Genomic DNA, 19,196 nt, shown 5'->3' with positions numbered 1-19,196 from the left:
TCCCAACACTAGCCCAGCCCAATTCGGTCTGACACAACCACTTGCAGTTTTTAACATGATATAGTATCAGTCTCCAGAGCTGCCTGAGGGAAAAATGCATTCCACTCACCTAATTGCATTAGTCTATTGTTTCTCCCTCCTTTGGAATTAAGCTATTTAAAAAAAAATAAAAATGGACTGTATTAAGGTTTCAGTGCCGCAAGGCTTAAGAGAAGAAGGGCTAGGATAAAAGGTAATATAAGGTAAATTTGGATGACGTGTTTCAGCCAAAGTTTTAGTAATTTTGAAGGCCCACAAATTTGGGGTTTTTTTATTAAATGCCCCAGTTTGGGTGGGACAGAGTTCATTTTCTTCTTAGTAGCTGGTACAGTGCTCTGTTTTTTGGATTTATGAGAATGATGTTGATAACACACTGATGTTTTGGCTGTTCCTAAGCAGTGCTTACCCTAAGCCAAGGACTTTGCAGTGTCTTTTGCTCTGCAAGTGAGGAGCTACACAAGAAGCTGTGAGGGAACACAGCCAGGACAGCATATTTAATATTATTACTAGTATGTTATTATTATTATATTTTTGTTCAATCCTTAAATTGTTTTTATCTCAACATGAGGTTTACTTTTTCTTTCTGATCTACTGGAGGGGGGAGGGGGGCAGGAGCGGGCAGCTGCGTGGTACTTAGTTCCTTTCTGGGGTTAAACCACAACAATAAATTCTTGTGATTAACCATTTGGGAGGGAGGGGTGGTGGGGTGAAGGGGATATAATTTTTTTTAAAACTCCTCCAAATATTTCCCTGCCATTTGGAGGAACGGTCAAAAATAATACAGAAAAATACCAAATAGCGAGAAGAGACAATGATAAATAGTTGAGAACACTTGGACTTGTACGAGCTGAAAGAAATCCAGTTTGAGAGTTCTATTGTCAGAGAGGGGCCTTAGATTTAGAATACCAGACTAAACTGATACAAACAAAGTCATAAGGCTGAAAACTATTCCAGCCTCAGACTACCAGTCAGCATCGTCATTGCATAGATTATTACCAATGCACTTTATGTCCTACCAAGTAAGCGGTTCCTCCTGCCCTTGTGGACAGGAAGCTTCTCCTGACTGAGTAGCAATAGTGATGGCACAAGAGGAAGAGGCCCTGTTGCTTCTCAGAGGAAAAGGCATACTACAAAAAGACTTCACCTTGAAGAATCACAGAATCACAGAATGGGTCAAGTTGAAATGAACCACAGTGGGTTCAACCTCCCTGCTCAAGCAGTGTCATCCTAGAGCACATGGTTCTTGAATATCTCCAGTGAGTGAGACTCCACAACCTCTCTGGGCAATCTGTTCCAGTGCTCAGTCACTCACAGAGTAAAGTAGTTCTTCCTCATGGTCAGGTGAAACCTCGTGTGCATCAGTTTCTGCCCATTGCCTCTTGTCCTATTGCTTGGCATCACCGAGAAGAGCCTAGCTCCATCCTCTTGACAATCCTCTTCCCTTCAGATAATTATAGACATTGATAATGTCCATCTCTTCTCAGGCTTAATAGGCCCAACTCTCTCAGTCCTTCCTCATAAAAGAGATGTTCCAGTCCCTTATCATCTTCGTAGCCCTCCACTGGACCTGCTCCAAGAGCTCCAGGTACCTGAACAGGAACCTGGTATGTGGCCAAATGCCAAAAGATTTAAATAAGCAGAAGACACCCCAAATGACCACACCTGACCACCAGGCGCTCTGATACAGCCTGATAGGACAATTGGCCAAGTTATACCATCCTGCCATGGCACACCCCAAAAAGTGAGGTCATAGAAAAATATCCATATTTTCCTGTTTTGAAACATCTCCAAAAGGCATAGGTATCTCACAGACACCAGGCCTGCAAGACATTAACTGCCTCTGACCCCTTTCCTCTCTTAATAAGATGAATCTTTTCTCCTTAGAAAGCTGAGTTCTGTAGGCTGAGTTTGAGGCAGACTGAAGGAAATCACGCTTGCCCTCAAGAGAAGTCAAATTCATCAACTGCTAATCATTTCTGAAGCCCTTGGTTGCATTTAAATAGATTATATAGCATCTCAGTCTGCTTCCTCTGCTAGGGACAGTACAAAACTTCACTTTTGCAGCAGCAGTACCATAAATCTTGAGTGTTTTTGGCAAGATGGAGAGTTTCCTGTAACTCAAACACTTCACCCACAGGGTATGGCAGTAGGTGAGTCCTCTGTCCTCCACTTTGGGGATGATATTCAATGCAAGGGCTTCACTAACAAGAAGCCATTCAATCTCTGCAGTGGTTGCAGACAACCCCTGTGTGAGACAAAGACAGTTTGTGCTTTTTGTATCTTCTCACTCATTTGGTAAAGGCCCACCCACACATCCAGTTGTGTGAGAAAAGACATAAACAAGGATTAAAGCAGGAGTCCCTGTATCTCAGAGAAAAAACACAGAGCGAGCATGTGTACACCAAGGATTTGGAGAGCCTTCAGCCGTGACCTGGCCATCCTTACATGACAGTATGTACAGTTGCTCAAACAGCTAGTGAATAATAAATACCTCAACATGCCCTTGAGATGGTACTTCTAAATACTTAGCTCTTCATTGGAGCAATTGGAACCCTGAATAGATTTACCCTACAATATCGTTCTTCTAGAAGTTTTTACATGGTTCATTTGACTTTTAAAAGAGATTCTCTTTTGAAGAGCAAGTGCAACTTACTGAAATAACCTTTAAGCTGCAAGGGGCTTTGTTTGAAATACTATTCTGCTATTCCACTTGTCAAATGTCATCTCAGTCTCAGTGTTTATCTTCTGTTAAAACATAGCAAAATTGCTACAGTATTTCTTGTAAAAAGTTTTCACCTTCTTTACTGCTTTATATTTCTCACTATGTTAAGTTATGAGCTTATATTATTATCCTCAATTCATTTGCAATACAGTTTGGGACCACAGATGAAAAGCAACTATCCCTTGGGGAACAAGTACAAAAAGGACTATAACTCACCACAGAAAGCACCAGAGGGTTGTCTTTTTGAATTATTAGAAGAAGCTGTTTCAAATTAAAAACTGATGGTAATTTTTTTCACACAACCTCACATGTGCCACGACTGCATGGGAAGCTTGTAGCTTCAGGTAGTGTTTCTATCTGCCCACAGTGCTGCATCCCTCCTCGCACGAGCCATCACCCTTGGTCAGTGAATGCAGCATGCTGAATCATCAGGCTTTTAAGCGTGTTCCCTGGAATGGGATTTATTTATCACGAAGCTTCCCTACCATGCAGCACACCGAAGGAAAGTTCCTTTCAAGCCCCTGTTACCAGAAGCTGTTTTGGATGCTTGCAGCTCAGCAGGGATGTGCAAACTGGTTATATATTGAAGGATTTTAAATTCATAAACACAACACACTGCAGAGCCAGCCAACAACTCTTCTGCGTCCCAACTATTCACAGCAATAAAACAAACACACAAACACGCTTCTCAGTCCTCCAACCCACTAAATACTAATTACTCTCTAGTGATGCAACTCAGTGCAATACTTCTGGGATTTTTCTGGCTTCACTGCTACAGGATAGCGGAGTCAGTTCGAGTCAGGAGATTGTTCTAGTACTGTCACAGCGCTGAAATTTCACTTCCTTTTCTTTTCTTTTCTTTTTTTTTTTTTTTTAAGGGGGGATTAGTAACCTCTTCGCTCCCTTCCCAAAGTAGTTTCGGCCCCACAGGCAATGGCTGAATCCGACAGCGCCAGCCATCACCCACCCCCGACCCGAGCTGCCCACGGGTGAAGGGATCGCCTCCGTCCCGTCCCCCGCGGGGCGATGCCTTCGCCCGCGGCGCACAAAGCCGCCCACGCCCCGCAAAGGCCACCCACGCGTGGCACGGCTCCCCCCGGCCTGCCAGCGTGGCACAACCCCCGCTGCTGGCCTCACCTGCTCCGCTCCCCGCTGACAGCAGCCGCCTCTTTTCCTTTCTCCCGCCCGCCCCGCTGACAGCCCGGCTTTGTCCGCCCGCCCCGCTCCGCTCCGCCCCGCGCGGGAGGCGCCACGGGAATGGTGCTGGAGCCCCGGGACAGTGTCCTTCCCTGCCCCGGTGGGACCATCCTGTCCAGGGGGTTCCACGCACTGGGGAGCGAGTGCACCAACCCGCGCCTGAATGCATTTATTATTATTATTATTATTATTATTATTATTATTATTATTATTATTATTATTATTATTATTATTATTATTACCAGTATTATTTTGTTGTTGTTGTTGTTTGTATTTATTGACTATTTCTAGATTTTATTTTCCCATTTTTCTTTTTCTATTTCTTTTTCTTTTCCTCTTTCTTTCCTTCTCCTGTGCCTCTTGTCTCCCTCTCCTCTCTTCTCTGCTCTCCTCCTTTTCTTCCTTCGGTGCCAGGTTAAGCTCTGGCTCCCGGCGGTTCCCAGGTGAGCGCAGCCGGCCCCGGCCTAGGCGATGCCCCCGCGGCTTCCCCCGAGCCGCCGGGCGCCCGAGGGCTGTCGGGCGGCTCTGCGGCTGCGAAGCAGCTCCTGCATCGCCCCTCTTGGCCGGCTTCCCCGCTGAATTCCCACGGCTCGGCTCAGCAGCCCGGTTGGACCCGCCTGAGGGGCAGAGCGCGGGAGCCGGCTCTACAGGAGATACGGATTTCCACAGGCACTCCGAAATCACCCCCTGCAGCAAAACCATCCCACCTGCTCTCGAAAACTGAGCTAGCCAGGGAAGCTATCAGGCCCTATCCTTAGTTCTTCGCTCCACAGATGGACTGTTAGTCAAGTCCTGCCCACATGGAGTCTAGTGGTTTATGCTGCTAAACTCTGTGTCATGTAACCATAAATGCTGAGGGCAGGTGATCTCTGTGTAGGATGGGTTTTCCTATTTTTATAATGGCAACTATCAACTAAGGCTTTGAAAAAAAAAAGAGAAATGGTGCAGAGCCTTCCCTTCTTGTAATGACACCTGATATTTCCTCCAGGAGTTATGTTAGGGCACATCATTTAAATGAAGACAAAATTTAAAATGTGGGGGAAAGCCCCAAAGCTGTGAAATAAATTACTTAAATTCGCTGTAACCTTGTTATTTTTGAAGATGGAAGAGCATTAGATATCAGGAAGAAATTCTTTACTGTGAGGATGGTGAGGCACTGGAACAGGTTGCCCCATCCCTGGAAGTGTTCAAGGCTACGTTGGATGGGGCTTTGGGCCTGTGTCTCTGCCCATGGCAGGAGGGTTGAACTAGACGGTCTTTAAGGTTCCTTCCAACCCAAGCCATTCTGTGATTATGCATGTTAGAGGAAACAGTGCTATTCTCTTCTGAGCAGTTCTGAGGGAAGGAGGACTGAGACTCAGCTTCTCAATGTTTATGGGACCTCTCCTGCTGCATAATTTAAGGGACCCCATGTCCCTAGAGATGCACAGACATGGTACAGCCGTTTTGCTGTCCCAGTTAAGTGACAGAAAGGGTGGCTTGGAAATGGTAATGGGGGGATACTCATGGAATCTCCAACCCTTTCCATTGCTAGGAAAAGAGACCACCTCCTGCTTTGGGAGTAGGTTAGGGCTGAAGCTGAGGTGCAGAGGAGTTTGCCACCACTGAGTGGGCTGGACCATCTGCTCTGAAGGGTGCAAAGTAGGTTCCATGGCTGTTGGATCTTTGATGGCAGAAGAGCAGTGACAGTGCCATGACACTGGCACTGCTCTGTACCACTGATGAGATGATGCTAAAACTGTGAAACTGGGCCTGGAGGTCAGCACTACTCCTTTCCAGAGGTGACAGGCACGTCTTGTGGGGCAGGGAGGGAATCCCAAATACAGTGCAGAGCAGGAAACACCTCGAAAACTTACCACTCAAAACCAAAGGAATTTTCTGGCTTTTTTGGTTCTGTCGGAAACACCTGAATTTTGTCCTAATCCCATTGCTTTGTGTCATAGTGACAAGAAACCTATTTTTGTGCCCACAAAACAATTAGAGGAATTTAATGCATCTGCAGGCTGCATTTTAACCGAGTTTGAAGATCAAAAGATATGCTATTTTTGTATGGTCTTCTCTGGGACTGCGCACAGCAGTGTTTGAGGTCCTGGTGCATGATTTTATCATCAAGCGTGTGCCTAAGTGTTTCAGGAATTGTAATCTTCATTGTGCAGAAAGGAGGCTGCAGAGCAGAGAAACAGAGTCAAGCCAAAAAACATCAGCTCATCTTTGAGCACATTCAGTCTAGATGCCCGCGAGGAGACCTGCTGACTTAGGAGGCCTGTGCTCTGGAAGTTTAGCTACAGGTCACTGCTGACTGGTCCCTCTCTCTTGCTTGAGGCTCCCAGCGTCATAGGTGAGAGGTGTATTTGGTCTCAGCTATAGCCAGGTGCTTCCGCATCCATCATCACTGGACCAGGTGGGCAGCATAGCTCACCCTGCCCCCTGCACACCTGTTATTTCCTAAGCCAAAACAGCCTGATCAAATGAATATCATCTCCCAGAGCCTTCAGGTATGGAATGCTCAGAAACAAGGACTTTAAAAACTAAACAGGCTCATGATGAGGTCCATGTAAGGTCTGTCCTGGGGATTTATCAGTCATCTACAGGAACATGGAAGCTGTCCTCTCTGTAGACATCCTGACATGTGTTTCCTCCCTCAGACACTTCCCATGTTCTATGCCAATGCCAGCATGTGCATAAGGACCATTGCTGCAAAAACAGCCATATTTTGCTGTAGTCCCTCTGCAGTCAGTTTTGTTTCTGGATCAGACTAGTGATACATTTGTGGCCAGTTTGGTTTTGTGCCATGTTCCGCCAAAGGTGGTGGAGGTATCACCTGGCATTGGGTGGGCCGGCAAACTGTTTTTTACCTACCAAAATGGTTTTAAAAATGAATATTTGTCTCATCTCTAAAACTGGATGGTTGCTCTTAAGAAAACTTGCTCTGCAGCTTATGTATGGATTCCTGTTTAGCAAGTGAAAAAGCAGAAGATGACTCTTAGCTGATAAAGGAAAGGTCAAAGCAACACACATGGGTCCTTCAAACACAATAAGAAAAGCACATGCAGATGCAACTGTGACCTGGTCAGGGTCAAGTCTGCCCAGGTACAGAAGAAGCTGCTGAATAATCTGCTCTGCAGAGCCTCAGGGAAGCGCATCCATCTTCAGCCACGCTCTCCTTGCAGGGAGAAATGATGACTTTCAGCTTTTTAAGAGCTCTTTACACTTGATCTCTAATCACTGATGGAAGAGATGCAGCTAGGTTATAGGACATAATCTCAGTATAATTTATTACCAAAGGCTTTTTCCTTAATTCCTTTGACCCTGCAACCTCCTTGATGTCAATCCAGTGCAGGGTCATGGCTGAGGAGGGAATATGGCTCTTTCACTTTCATTCTTCATAGCTGTAATTAATTATCTGCATCATCTTCATCAGTGAGCGCAGTTAAGGGAGGAACAAAAGGGACATCAGCCTCTTTAATGCAGAACTGATTTAGATGCTCTTCTGTCAGCAGTCGGATCTTACCCATTACACAAACCCACAGTAAAAGCCAGGTGTGTGTTTGCATCTTCTAGCAAAGACATACACTAAAACGTCCATGTAAATACGTCTACCTGAATATAAAACCCAGTTTTATTACTTCATTATCACTTCATTATTTCTCAACAATGACATCTTTCTTTGTGCTAGCCCAAAATGTGCGATGTATTTCCCACTAAAACAAACGGAAAGAGTTGAAATTAACATGCCATGTTATAATACATATAAGCAGCCTTTGTTTACAGAACATATAACCCCCAAATTTGTCTCAGGGTAAGTAACAGCACTTCCTAAAGGTCACAGTTAGACAGGTTAAATTGTTCTTTTGTAGAATCTGTTGGAAGAAAAGATGCAACATTTCCACTTTAGCTGAAAAAAACCTTTTCAGTCCTTTTTTTTTTTTTTTCTCCCTCTTCTTCCCTGACCAACTGTCCTCCCAAACCACAAAATACTGCATTTGGTCAAACCTTACTGTTCGGTATCCAGAAAGATCTGAGGAAATCCTCAGAAAACCATCATCTCGTACTATTGCTCATTTCTCTACTTGCTTCTTTGGTGTGTTTATTAATTTTTTTACCTTCTAACCCAAGTGCCCCCAATATGCCAGGAAGCACTACGCAGTGAACGGTGACTATAGGTGGTGACTATGCCCAGGACACACAGAAGTTAATCTGAAACTGATTAATAAAATAAATTGCCAAGTTTGTCCTAACATACAGTCCACCGTCATGCTATAAGTGTACACCCTTGCACACCACTGTGTCCCACAGGGCACAGCACATTAAAGGCTATGGGCTCTCATATACAGTGTCTCTGCTACCTCTCTCTTACAGTAGCCACAGTGAGCAGAGCAGAGCACAGGGAGGCAAGGGGAAGGAACAAGGCTGAGAAAGCTGTACTTTGTCTTGTGTCGGGAAGGTAATCTGATAGATACGTTGTACGGTATTTTTACAAAAGGTCTTCTCCCTACCAAAGCCTTAAGAAAACAACCCCCAAGTACATTAGTGGGCTATTAAATTGTTTGGTTGGATACACTCAGCCTATGTTACATGGGGTGTGTGAAATAGAAGTGATATATCAGCTGTCACTCTTTATATTTTATAGAATAGTATATAAATCACTGGGGGTGTAAGTCTGAAAAATCTTACTCAAGGTCATCACCTTCAGTGTTCTGTTGCTGAAAGGCAGGCTCTGATAGAGCCATTCCCAGCTCATACAGGATATGATCATTTGCTTCTGTTGCTGTCCTAATGCATTATTTCTAGTAGGGCCAAGGCAAGACTTTTGGCACAGTCCTCTCCTCACTCATCTTGCTTGCCTCAGGGAAGGACAGCTTTAAGTGGTAATTGCCTCAGCCCAGTCCCAGCATTAAAGATTAGGTTCTTAGCTGTATCTACATATTTGCCCACTCTACTAGCATCCCTAGAGAGCAATCCCTCCTCTCTAACCTCTCTGTGGCCCTGATATCCCCTATCACTAGAATGAATGAATGACTTTTAAGAGTGCATTTAATTTAAGGGGTTAGGACTCCCCCTTCATGAGGTCAGACCCAAGTATGGCCTTTTAAAATGGTTCTCTCCAGGGAGAGAGTTTCTCAAACTCTGAAATAGTCAGATAGTGATGATAAATGTATTCATTTAAAGGAAACTGGCAACATTTGAAAAAAAATAGATGCTACACTCAAGTTCTTTATGAGCACTTATGCAATGGTATCTATTAACCGAGGTCCTTTTCAGGGAAGCTCCTAGGTACGCACCATGTATCAGGCCCACATCTAAATGCTTTTCTTGAATGCATGCCAAATAAATCCCTAATTTCCAAAGGGATACCCAAGTCTGTCTTGGCCAGTCTCTTTTGATTCCCCTTTGACCTTAAAGTTTCAGGATTTGAGAGTACTCTCTTTCATTAGATGGAATAAGTTCTCATCAGTGAGAGCCTGGCTAATCAAGTTGCTGAAATCATGATGTTAAATCTTTCTGGGTTTGTGAAGTGTGAAAGCTCTTTGCAAGGCCAGGGACTGCTTTCCTGATGCTATGAGGATTTCTGGACTGGATTGTCATTACATAAATTGGGAAAGAAGCAAACCCACCAAGATTAATCTAATACTTGTCATCAATAGCAGAGAAATTATCCAGAAGTCATAATGGACTGGCAGCAGACTGATGTTTAGAAGGTGGTTATAGTGTAAAAATGAAGGAGACTGTAGCCCCACTGTGGATGGAGACAGTCCCCAGCTGGTGGGACCTACCAGATGATAATCAGGGGAAATACACTGAGAAAGTGAGGAACAGTGAGGCTGAAGATCTCCTTTCCTTGGAAACTTCGTCTACTCAGAGGTAGGATCATAGTGATGTCTGTGGGACAGAAGCAGATGGATGAGCTGACAACGTCTGTGTCGCTTAGCAGAGGAGACAGATAGTACCTAACCAAGTGTGAAGCTGGTCCCTGTACTCCTACGGCACCGTGGGAAGTGCTGTTCCTGAATAGCCTCAGGGAAAGCGGGAAAGGTCTGGCAAATCATTTTATGACTCTATGATTCTATGAAAACAGTTGCTAATGGCAATGTGCCATTATACAAGGTCTCCTCACCCTCTACAGGTGGCCCCCAAATGGTGTAGAATTCAGGAAACCTTCTGTTTTGAAGGACCAGACTTACCCTGATTACAAGTGGACAAAATTCTGCTCCCCCAGGAATAATTAGGAAGCTGAGCTAAATCTCAGTGTTGAACCACACTTTCCCTTTACAGTGGTTTTCCTTTGCAACTTGGAAGGTAATTCTTCTTTGAAAACATTGTGCACATCTCACTGTAACAGATACTGGAGAGAGCTGTGTTGTTCTTTCCATGACTGTCAGGAGCAGAAGCAATGAAATGAGGGGTAAAGTGAGGAACCGTTTTTTCTGAAAAAAAATAGGTTTTTTTCTTTCTGTAAAGCTGAGGTCACTTTGGGTAATCATAGCAGCAAGATGCACTGCCATAACCAGATGCAAAGTTATGCACTGGTTTAGTGGCATGGGTTAAAATTATTTAGTTTATGACATCTCACATTGGTTTTTTTTCTAAATAAGGAAGCATGAGTAATCAGAAATCTCCTGTTTTAGTATTACCATAGAAACAAGCCATGTAAGAAGTAAATGAACTGTGTGTACAGAGCTGCATCAGGTCTTATTGAATCTGTAGGAATAAAACTAACAGTAGTGGAAGAGTCCAGGGAACTGAATATCCCAGTCAGCAGAGCGTTGAAAGCCCCTAACATTGTTCACCCTACCACCCTGTGTTTCTTTGTTCTTGATGAAATTAATTCTGTGCAGTATCTGTGTACACACATTTGGCTTTGTCTCATAGTGGTGACTAACAGTAAGAGAACAATAATGAGCACATTTTTTCCGTGTCAGGCTGTAGATTTTCTATGAGTAGTTCAAAATGATTTTGCTGTATAAAAGGTGAGTTTTTATTAAATATTACTTTTTAAAAAGTATACTCAAACTAGTAACTGTTAATCCATTACAGTGGCTAATAAGGAAATTAATGACTAAATCTTTTCCCAGAGGACTTAACAATTTGCATAAGCAAATCCTACCTCCACAAGCCACTTTCTCTCCCACAAAGACAGTAAAATTTAAAGTTAAATGTCATATGAGAGCAACACTCATAAAAAAGAAATAAGGAAGAAATAACAGACTCCTGAGGAAATACCATCACTGTTGAACTTGAAAAGATTCCTGGTTGTCATTTACATAAAAATATAAATATTCATACCATCCTAATAGCATAAGAAAGAAGTGAAATAGAGATCTGTATCATGACTGCTGATCAGAGTTACAGCTTCAGAGTTTCCTTGAAAATCCAGGCATGCTGATTATACAGAATGGAAACTCATGTAGAACTACTGACAACACACAGTACAGTTAAAGTCATTTCAGTGTTGTCAGTGACCATATTTGAACAGGTAGTAGAAATTTCTGAAGAAAGATGGATTGGTATGAGATGATAAATGCAGTTTGGTGTAAATGGGATGTAAAGGAGTTCTTTTGAAATGCTCTCACAAATGCAGAAAAGCACAAATCTGGAGAGTTACAAAGGGCAGACTCCCACAGTTCTGGCCCCACTGATGCTAAAAGAGCAGCTTCCCCTCTCAAGTCATGATAAGAAAATATATCCTGTATCCTTGCCCTGCTCTGTTGCCTCCTTTCTCTCCTGCGCACCACGTGAACGTTGCTGTCAGTAAGTGCTGTGAGTAGCACAGCACTCCAGTAACTCTGGCAACAACATATTTAAATTGACAGGGACTGTATTTTGCAATGAGCTGGATATTTGGTAGCAGTTTAGTGAAGGGCATTATCCTTGGCATTGCTTTTGCTCTGCTTAGAGGAACAGGCAGTGGCTTTGGAGAGGGTAATGCTGGTGAACCTAAGGGCCACATTAGAGGTGTGCTAGGGAAGGGATACACTGAGCAAGCTCTGGGCTAAAGGGCTTTAACACCTGAAATTTGTTAAATGGATTTGTATTTGTAAATTCATGGCATCATCTGGTTTCTTACAAAATTTTGTGGCTTCTGTGCCTGCTGCGCAGTGTGAAACAAAGCCCTGTGAGGACAATCAGGTGAGTCCTTTTAAAAAACATTTCTGATGTGAACGAAAACACATCTTTTACTGACTGGGGTTAGATTTCCCAACTTCTGTTGACAGCAAAAGGTGAGCAGAGCTTTTCAAGTGAGCCAAGGAGATTCACTGTGCTCCACATCTGCAGAGTTTCAACATGAACTAAGTTCCCAGAACTAAGAATTTAATTCCAAAAGTCTTGCTTAAGCTTATTCCAAAAATAATTAGTTGCCTAACATCCCAAAATCAAAGGAGACACCTAAATAACTCCAGAATTTTGTTAGTATTTTGCACGCATAAATATAATGTCCTGTATTCTCAAACAGCCTCCAATTTATGATGATGATGATGATAGTAAGGAAAGCCAGATTAGTCTTGTCTCTTAGAATTAATTATTTATCTGCAGACAAAGAAATAGGAGTCTTTCAAGGTATTGCATATTAAAGTTGAAGTTTGAAAGTGAGCATTGCTGTAATAGACACAGAATATAGATTGGAGAGCATAAATAGGCACGAATTAAAAAAAAACAAACAAAAAAAAAACCCCAAAAAACAACATAAGACCATAGCAAACTTTTAAAAATTATTGGGATGTGTTGATTTTGATTTGTAATAAAGGACATTTTCTGTATTGAAGAGGAGAGTTATCTGGGAGCAAAGCCACCAGTAGCAATAGTAGGAGGAAGAAAGAAGTACACAGATATTTTTGTTGTGAATTGTCCAGGAAGTGGCTGCTTGTAACAGTTTAGCAAACAAATAGCACTCACAATTCTTTGCACTGCAGATGCCTGATACTAATGAGACTCCGTGAAAAGATACACAATAACAATAGTTATTGTTTTTTACTGTTCTGTGTGCACTGGGGGAAGTAAATATGAAAAAGAATTACAACTAAAACCCTCTAAAATACTCCTCCCCAGCCAACATTATTATGTTTTTAAAATTAGCTGTCCACTAAAGTAAGCTTCTTTCAGCTTCATGAGTTGCAGAGTAAATTTTGAAAGAAAGATAAGATTTACCATGGCCTGAGTTGCTGCATTTGGGCTGGAGCAGGCTATCTGTCCTTTGCACACACACAGTCATGTTCCTGTTGCCCTCCAACACTCTACATGTTTCACGTAGACAACAGCCCAAGGGAGAAGTACAGGTCCATCATTGGACCTCCACGCACCTCGTGATTAGGAGGGGTCACTGACACGGTGGCAAGACCCTGAAGGCAAGAGTGGGCTGGTATTTCATTGCAGGCCTGGGGTCCTCCCCTCTCCAGCTCGCAGGTCCCCATGTCCTGAGGACAGTCACTTGCCAGCCCTGCCATCTCCCCACCTTGCTGCCTCCGTGGTCCCACAGGGACGTATGGGAGCAATCTGAGCTTGCAGCACGTTGCGGTCTGCAACGCCGATCTCTGGGTCTCTCTCTTTTGGTACATGCAAGCCTGTTCACCCATTGCACAAATGCCGAGGAGAACTGGAAACTGAAGGCAAGTTGGCCCCCAAACAAGAAGGAAACATTGTTTGTAATTTGAGGGGTTTGCTCTTGTTTTCCATGGGGAGCAGCTCTGGCGTGGTGCTTGAGGACTGATTGCTACTCCTGGATACACGAAGCATAGCTTGTGGAGTGTGTGTCTCACATCAGCCATGAGTTACAAAATAGGCAGCAGCTCTGGGTAACACCTGCATGCATTTGACCTGTAGATACCCAATTAAGGATTTCTGCAAGGCTCTCTACTATGCAGATTCATTGAATTCATCTCAGTGGGGTTAAATTAACCCTAACTTTGCCACCCCCTGAACACAACAAACACTCCTGTGCAGCAATAAGTCTCTAGTCTGATTTAAATCAGTCATACAATCAGTTCTACCAAAATACTCCCTTTTCAGTAACGGGAGCTATTCCATGATGAATTTCAGGTTTTAACACGGAAGAAATTCAGCTGTATAGATAGGCTGAAAAGTTGTTCAAAACAAACAAAAAATCTGTATTTTTCCATTTTTCCTAGTTCTTATATTATCTACACCAAGATAGGACCAGAAATATTTCATGTCAAAGCTCGAAAATATTGCCAATGTTTGATGAGTTGAAAGCAAAAACTGAGCCTTATACACCAACTGGGCTATGAGTGCAGCTTGGCCTAAAACTGACATGTCAGACTGGAGCTTATAATATTTCCATCACTTTCATAAGAATTGAAATTTCTAAAACAGGTGTAATGATTTGATTAGAAGTACATCTTTTTAACGGAAGTGAAGTTTCACCTTTAATGGAAGTGAAGTTGCAAATATGATTAAAGTGCTCGTACGGCACCATCTCAACTAGATTTTGTGTGTTCTCTGTTGCTAATGGTTCAGCAGTGCTGCTTTCACTGTCAATGTTGCTAACTCTTGCTAGTTGAGGGAGGTGATTCTATCCCTCTACTCCCACTCTTGTGAGATCCCCTCTGGAGTACTGCGTCCAGCTCTGGGGCCCTGAATATAAGAAGGATGTGGACCTGTTGGAGCAGGTCCAGAGGAGACCACAAAGATCAGAAGGCTGGAGCACCTCTCCTGTGAAGACAGATTGAGAGAATTGGAATCATTCAGCCTGGAGAAGAGAAGGTTCCAGGGAGACCTTAGAGTAGCCTTCCAGTACCAAAAGGGGGCCTGCAAGAGAGCTGGAGAGGAAGTTTTTACAAGGGCAGTGGTGATAGAACAAGGAGGAATGGGTTCAAACTGAAAGATGGTCAGTTTAGATGAGCTAGTCGGAAGAAATTCTTTACTGTGAGGTTGGTGAGACACTGGAACAGGTTGCCCAAAGACGTTGTGGATACCCGTTCCCTGGAAGTGTTCAAGGCCGGGTTGGATGGGGCTTTTAGCAACCTGGTCAAATGAAATGTATGCCTGTCCACAGCAGGGGTGTTGGAACTAGATGATCTTGAAGGTCCCTTCCAACCCGAACCATTCTATGATTTTATTGTGCAAAACATTATTATGCTATTTATTTATTTATTTATTATTTATATTATGGCTTACTATGACATAATACATGCAAATTCATAGTGCATCTGGATATAATTTCTTTCCCCTGCTCTCTGTTAAAAATACATAACAATGGATGAAGAGCTACAGAAAGAGGTAACCAGCGAGACCAAAGGTGTGACTCCACTTCTGTTTGAGGAGTGACAAATAGACTCTCTACAACCAGGAGAAAGGGAAAATGAAGGGACACGGTAGAGACTTCTATTAAGTTCTGAGCAGAGCTTTAAAAATAATTGGGGAGTAATTGTTTGCTCTTTCCCAAAGTACAGAAATTTGGAGTAAAACCTACAGGTTCTAGGTGGCAGACTGAGAAGAGATACAAGAATAAATGTGATTTTTGCACAGCAGGTGTCTAGGTTGTGGATCTCAATGCCACAGGATGTTATGGATCTAAAAGACCTAAAAGGTTTAAAATTGGTTGAATACATTAATGGAAGAAAAATCCACAGGGGCTGTTGAACACCAAGATGCCATCTCTGCAGCTGCAGTCACAGAAGGCTGGTAACCATATTGAGAGAATGTCCCACATTACTGCCTATTTTTATGTTCTTCACAAAGTAGGTAATATTTGCTACTGCCAGAGACAGGATCCTGGACTAGCTGGACTTTGAATCTGATCCAATGTATCTGTTCTTGTGATCTTACATTAATTTTTAGCAAGAGAAAAAGGAGGAGGGGGTTATTTTAGTACTCAGGACTTTTAAACTTTGAATCGCCTATGTTCAGTTCCCAGAGCTGAGTAAAAAGAACTTAAATCGATATCAAAGCAAATACAATGATTTTTGAGTGACTTGGGATTCATGAATAATAGGGCTATATTGCGTAGTAAACCACAGCTTCAATATGCCAAAAGAGTTTAAAATAAAGCGTAGATAAGAAACATTTTCACAGCTGTTTTCTGATGATCTTGAAGTACAGTGGATAGCACCATTGTTTTGGTGCAGTCTCTGATTTTCAGATAAAACTCTGGAAGCATTGTAAAACAGAATTATTTTCTCCACACATATTTTTCTTCAAAAATACTAAGAGCCAACTGAAGATCTTGGCAGTTCTTTATAAATTTTTCAGGACCTACTTCTGCTAAGTGTCGCATTTGTGGTGTTATATTATCAAGTGTAACTTCACATGACTCAGATTAAAAAAGTCTAATTGCAAGATTAAGAATGTGGTTTGTTCTACTGAAATTCTGAATCTGAGAGAATCACTGAGTGAATTTCTTTAATCTGAGCCACAGTATGGTATCATATTTAGTTTTATTTTCCCCCTCCCCTTTCATTTGAAGTTCTGATTAATAAGTCATATTCACAGGGGTCAGAAAAGGGAGAGAGATAAAAAAAAAAAGAGATTATTGCTCAACATTATCAGACTGTATAGGAAGCAGATTTAACCATCTCTTTGATTATCTCCCCTGGCCAGGATGAGATATGGTCTACGGTTCATGGCTCATTCCTCATAACCAGTGAGGCAGAAATGCAATGTAATGAAAATTGATCTATAGAACATATTCAATTAGCGAAATATGAACAAAGAAATTACTTCTGAAGAAAGTGAAAATAAAGAGCATATAACAGCACAAGCAGACAGATAGACACACAGGTAGGCATAATTTTTTCCTCCAGAAAAGCAGGTGGGATAAGTACTGGATGCATTCACCAAGAAAAGAGTTCATTGGTTCACCTACCTCTAAATCTCACTGTAGAGATTCAACTATAGAAAGAGAAAAGCAAAAATGAAAATTCCCAATTTATCATTGTACTCTTTCACTAAATATCAGAAGACAACATTTTGGAAAAATGAAGACTGGTTTCACTGCTGAAGAAGACCTTGTAGCAAAATATGTCTTCAGTTCTTTGTTTTTCCTTCAACTTCTCTCTGTGTAAGCCAAGGCACATCACTGATGCGCTTTTTCTTCTGTGTTTTTTATTTGTAAAATGTGACTAGTAGTACGCTGGAATTCTGTGAGAATTAATTTAATACAGGGAGAACTTTGGCTTCCAACAGAATAAAAACATGTTGTGGAGACAAATGCATTCCCTCTTTTCTGAAACGTGTATCTCTTACGTGGTCACTTGTACGTTCTCAGCAAACTAATGGCAAATGATCTTCCCATCTGTGCAGGCTCACTTGAATCATAGGGAAGAAAAATAACTTCTGTTGTTTAGATGAGCAATGAGGGAACATGGAGCAAATCAGGGTAAGCAAACATGCCAGACTAAAGCCATATAGTGAAATGTGATCGTCTAAAACATTTATGGACTACTTTAAGAAGGGAAATCATAAACAATTGAGGCTATTTGTAGAGAAATCACAGAGAGAAAAGGGGTCAAATGTTTAGAATAAATTTTTCATTGCAAGTAGCACAAGGCATTTCTATACATCATTTTGTAAGGAAAATATTTGTTCCCCTTGGGGCTGCTAAGCCATCTCCACGGATTTTCATTTTCCATACTACCCCGTATTTCAGCACCTACATATGCTTACGGTTTTTTGCTGTGATTTGGTATCTATGACTATTTTTCTGACAGACTTCTAATTGAAAGCAGCATGACAAACCGCAGGAAGCCCTATCTCCATAGACCCGCTATCGCTGCTGCAGGAACTCATCCTGCCTGCACAGCCTGTTTTTGTGCTGTCCCGGCGCCACCGCCGTGCCCTGCGCAGGACTCGGAAATCAGAAGCGACGCCGACAAGGAGCAGCCGAGGTATCTCTGCCACCATCGCAGCCGGGTCAGCAGCACGGCCGCACTCCCGCACCGCTGTGCCCGGGGGCATCGGCATCGCGGCTGCTCCTCTTGGCGCTGCTCGTGGCTCCAACAGCCTTGGCGCTGGAGCTGCTGAGCCTGAGAGGCACTGGCCGGAGGGCAAGGGGCAACGGGGAAAGCAGAGCGATGCCACCTTCACCCTTGTTATCAGATACTCCAGGATGGGAAGCCTCCAGACAATGAGTAGGCAGGTACAGCTCCTGAAGGGAGCTGCTCCCGCTTCGTGTCAGGGTGAATTTAGTCCAAAGATCTCAGCCTTGGGCTGATCCCTTTGTTTTCATGTTCCTGTACAACGAAAATCAGCTAGAAGCCATAGGACTAAAAGGCAGACTTAACATTTTCTTTTTTGTGTTGTGTTCCCCCCCCCCCCCCCTCAAAGAACAGGAGAGCCTGTCAATAAGGCACAGCAAGGTGGCTTGTCTGTAGCTGTGCCTATGGTGCTGGGATGGTCCCATGTGCTACCTTGCAGCCACTCTGCAGATACAAGACCAGACAGTCCACCATTTACGGTTTTGGGCAGTGAGGTATAAGTTCCTGTTGATATGTAATTTAGTGGGAGAGACGAAATAGCTAAAAACACTGCGATGGAAGAAATTCACTGAAACATACGTGTAAAATAGTACACATTTTCAGTTCCAGGATGCTGTAGGAGCATCCAAAGGCATGTTTTTTGAACCAAAGCATTTTAAACCACAGCAACTTGTGTTAATGCAACACCTGACTGTATATAGCTAATGAAATCTGGTTGACAATTCTGCCAGCTCCCTGCCTTTGAGGTGACAGATGCTTGGTCTTGAGCATTTCTGGAAGCCAGTGGAAGACTCTCCCCTGCCTTCAGTCATCCATGAACCAGGCCTAGAGAGACCCTGGGGCTGATATCGCCTCATGGCATTTGGCCTTTGCAAACACATGGATATCTGGCAGGTTGTAATTGCTTTTTGCTGAAACAGCAATGACTGAAGGTATGCCAGTGTATTAATATACTGTATTATTTACAGACCTGCATGCTGGGCCAAGGTAAACGCTCAGCATCCAAGTCACCTCAATCTGAACTTTTCTCTCTTGCTTGGAAACTTCGCTTCATGTTCTCATGATATCTACTACCACTGCTGTGTTTATTCAGTTTGCCGTGTGTCTCAGATTAAACTACAGTTCTGAGTTTTCACAGTCAACACAGACTAACTGATGAATGGGAGATTGCATGCCCAGCATTACTCATTCACAGAAGAATGACTAGAAGAGTGCTCCAAGACCAAAGGAAGCGATGCCAGGCCTATTTCTCATTTGCTTATATTCAAAGCACTTCTACTGGTTCTCTTGCACTTGCAGAACTATTGTTG

The 19,196-nt window shown here is 42.9% G+C and overlaps 1 protein-coding gene across 1 annotated transcript in view; it reads right to left on the bottom strand.

The window, feature by feature from the left end:
* Positions 1 to 3,941, bottom strand: part of MAPRE2 (microtubule associated protein RP/EB family member 2) — a 100,308-nt gene extending 96,367 nt beyond the window's left edge. Inside the window, exon 1 of the mRNA XM_051770067.1 lies at positions 3,899 to 3,941. The gene's annotated coding sequence lies outside the window, so the exon portion shown is untranslated. The remainder of the gene's footprint in view (positions 1 to 3,898) is intronic.
* Positions 3,942 to 19,196: the final 15,255 nt, after the last annotated feature.

Source organism: Manacus candei, unplaced genomic scaffold (assembly GCF_025592945.1).
Source record: "Manacus candei isolate 608988 ecotype Guabito, Panama unplaced genomic scaffold, ASM2559294v1 h1tg000008l, whole genome shotgun sequence".
Classification (NCBI taxonomy): Eukaryota; Metazoa; Chordata; class Aves; order Passeriformes; family Pipridae; genus Manacus; species Manacus candei.
This window is presented reverse-complemented; position numbering and strand designations above follow the sequence as displayed.